The following is a 4,138-nucleotide window of genomic DNA, read 5'->3' as shown; positions in this document are numbered from 1 at the left end:
AAAAAAAAAAAAAAAACCCCTTTTTCCCTTTACAGTAAACCCCGAATCCCGCACGCAATAGTGGAATCCCAAATTTGTGCCAAAAAAAAGGCAAAATGCCGGCGTTTAAATAAACAGTGACCTGCGAAACCACGCACGCACCACGCACCGCCCCGGGCACACGCACACGCACACGCCCCGGGCAAAACCACACTCACACCACATCACACTCAACAACGCAACCCACACACACGCACACCCACACACACACAACACACACACCCACACACACCACACACACACACACACACCCCGCACACAACAACCCCACACACACACACCACACACAACACACAAAACCACACACACGCACAACACAACCAAACTAATAATAAAAAAGGGATATGAAGATGGGGAAAGATAGTCCTCAATGAACGGGGAAAGGGAAGGGGGAAAAACCGATTCACGCTCGATGCCCAAAAGTGTCTTGAATATTAGAATGTTTGGTTGTGTGTGACGGGTATGTTGCGGCAATATACGCAGCCCGAGCCTACGCACCGCAAATTTAAATTATAAATAATATATATATATATATATATATAATTATAATTTTATTTATTTATTATTAATTTATATATTTTATATATATATTATTATTAAAATATATATATGAATGTTTTTATAAGTATTTTATTTTTATTTTTTTTTTTTTTTTTAAATTTAAAATTTTTTTTATTTTAAAATTAATTATTATTATACCCCCAAAAAACCCCCACCCACCACCCCCCCCCCCCAACACCACCCACACCCGCGCGCGCGCGGGCGCCCCGCGCTTTGGATTGATAGAAGATGTTAGGTAGATAGAGATAAGAAAAAGGTAAATATATGGGTAGTATATATTATAATTTTAATAATATATATATATATAATTTTATTAATAGAAGATAGATAGATAAATAGATAGTTTTAGGTAGAAAAAGGGAATGAAAAAAAAATCAGAAAAAGAAATGTATATATAAAATTTATATTTTATATATATATATAATATATTTAATATATATAATTACATATATGAGGCCTGGTGGCCGAGCGTAGGCATCGGACTAAAGAGTACGGCGGCAATCTGAGTTGAGGGTTCGATCACGGGCCCGGGGGTTTTCCCGGGGAAGGAACTTCACCTGATTGCCCTCCTAGAAAAGACATATCGCCTTTAGAAGTCAAAAAGCGAGTGTCGTAGGGGGAAGTCACCGCCGTGGGAAAAACCGCGGTTTTTAGGAAGGGCATCCCAAACGGGAAGGGGGCACTGCCCTTTTAAACCCCTCGTATGAATTTAAGAGGCCTATGCCCCCAGTGGAAGAATGGGTGTTGGGAAAAAAAAAAAAAGAAAAAAAAAAAAAAAAAAAAAAAAAAAAAAAAAAAAAAAAAAATATATTATAATATTTATTAATATATATATATATTTTTTATCCTGTGTAATATATACATTTTGGTATATATAGATATATATATGTATAATTTTAATTAGTATAATATATATTTTATATTTTTTTTTCAACGCCTGTATAATATTTAATATATGTATATATATATTATTATATTATAATATATAATAAAATATATTATTATATATATATGTTTATATTATGTATATATATGTGTATTATAAAATATATATAATATTATTATATAATATTAATATATTATGTATGTATATATATTAAAATATATATATATATTATATAATATTTATATGTTATATTGTGGGGGTGTGGGTGTGTGTTGTGTTTGTTTTATGTGGTGTGTGTGTTTTTGGGGGTTTTTGTGTTGCGTGCGTGCGTGCGTGTGTTTTTGTATTTTTACAAAATTTTACATCCTTATTTGTATCACTTTTTTTATTTTCAAAACGCAGACACACAAACAGCACCCCGGGAAACATACAACGAAAACCCCACTACACACCATACACACAAACACCACGAACACACATACACCACCCTACACCACACATCAACCGACAACCCAACACAACCTACACCACACACACAACCATCAACACACAACCATAAAAACCACACAATCATACACACACACACCAACCATACACACACACACAAACCATACCACACACACACAACCATACCCACCCACAAAACCCTACACACACACACCACCACCACACCAAAAACACACACCAAAACATCACCTTACTTCTCCTCCCCTCCTCTCCTCCTCCTCCTCCTCTTCCCTTCTTCCTCCCCACCCTTTTTTCCTTCTCCTCTTCCCCCTCCTCCTCCCCCATCCTCCCCTACTTCTCCTCCCCACTCCCTTTCCCCCGACGGAGATGAAAACTGTAATAGCCATTTAGCTGATAGAGAAACAACCCGCGGAAAAGGGGAGGAAAATGTTGAAGAGGAAGCGAAGGAAAGAGAGGGAGAGAGAGAGATAAGGAGAGAGAGAGATAAGGAGAGAGAGAGATAGGGAGAGAGAAAGAGAGAGAGTAGAGAGAGAGAGAGTAGAGAGAGAGAGAGGGGAGAGAGAGAGAGAGAGAGGGAGAGAGAGAGAGAGAGAGAGAGAGAGGAGAGGAGAGAGAGAGAGAGAGAGAAGAAGAGAGAGAGAGAGAGAGAGAGAGGGAGAGAGAAAGGGGAAGGAGAGAGATAAGGAGAGAGAGAGTAAGAGGGAGAGAGAGGGGAGAGAAGGAGAGAGGAAACAAGGAGAGAGAGAGAAGGAGGAGAGAGAGAGAGAGAGAGAGAGAGAGGGAGAGAGAGAGAGAGAGGGTGAACGGTAACGCAACAACACCATTCGTCATTCGTCAGTGTAGGTGAGGGTCACGGTACGACAGGTATACGGGAGAGAGCGAATAAATAAGGGAAATAAAGGGAATAAGGAATATATTATATGCATTTCACTTCTTTTTGTATTACGCTTTGCATTATCAGTTACTTATTTTTCCTCTATTTTATACATGTTTACTCCTAAGCCTTTTTTTCCCAGCTCTCGCGCCTTTCCCATTTTCTATTTAATTCCCGTTTTCTTTTTTCGTGAAACCTAATTTTTTTCCTTGATTTTTTTTTTATTTTATTTTGTCCATGTTTCTCGTTCTTATCTGCTTTCTTTTTTCTTTCTTTTTTTTTTGTGGTCTCTGTATGTCATCCAACCTCGGCACCCGCATACCTCTGGCCCTCATGTTGTAGCGCGGGCGGGCGAGCGCGCATGGCGTGGAAGGGGGGGGGCGTAATGAGGGAAAAGGAGCGGAGATGGAAAAGGTAAAAGTGTTGGAGCAGTGGAGACGAAGTTGGAAGGTGGAAGAGGTAAAAGTGTTGGAGCAATGGAGGCGAAGTGGAAGGTGGAAGAGGTAAAAGTGTTGGAGCAATGGAGGCGAAGTGGAAGGTGGAAGAGGTAAAAGTGTTGGAGCAGTGGAGACGAAGGTGGAAGGTGGAAGAGGTAAAAGTGTTGGCAGCAATGGATGCGAAGGTGGAAGAGGTAAAGTGTTGGAGCAATGGAGGCGAAGTGGAAGGTGGAAGAGGTAAAAGTGTTGGAGCAATGGAGGCGAAGTGGAAGGTGGAAGAGGTAAAAGTGTTGGAGCAATGGAGGCGGAAGGTGGAAGAGGTAAAAGTGTTGGAGCAATGGAGGCGAAGTGGAAGGTGGAAGAGGTAAAAGTGTTGGAGCAATGGAGGCGAAGTGGAAGGTGGAAGAGGTAAAAGTGTTGGAGCAATGGAGGCGAAGGTGGAAGAGGTAAAGTGTTGGAGCAGTGGAGGCGAAGGTCGAAGGTGGAAGAGGTAAAAGTGTTGGAGCAGTGGAGGCGAAGGTGGAAGGTGGAAAAGGTAAAGGGTTGGAGCAGTGGAGGCGAAGGTCGAAGGTGGAAGAGGTAAAGTGTTGGAGCAGTGGAGGCGAAGGTTGGAAGGTGGAAGAGGTAAAGTGTTGGAGCAGTGGAGGCGAGGTGGAAGAGGTAAAGTGTTGGAGCAGTGGAGGCGAAGGTGGAAGGTGGAAGAGGTAAAGTGTTGGAGCAGTGGAGGCAAAGTGGAAGGTTGAAGAGGTAAAGTGTTGGAGCAGTGGAGGCGGTGGAAGGTGGAAGAGGTAAAGTGTTGGAGCAGTGGAGGCGGTCGAAGGTGGAAGAGGTAAAGTGTTGGAGCAGTGGAGGCGAAGGTGGAAGGTGGAAGAG

The sequence above is a fragment of the Penaeus monodon genome, chromosome 26, assembly GCF_015228065.2.
Source record: "Penaeus monodon isolate SGIC_2016 chromosome 26, NSTDA_Pmon_1, whole genome shotgun sequence".
Classification (NCBI taxonomy): Eukaryota; Metazoa; Arthropoda; class Malacostraca; order Decapoda; family Penaeidae; genus Penaeus; species Penaeus monodon.
Note: the sequence above shows the minus strand (reverse complement) of the source record.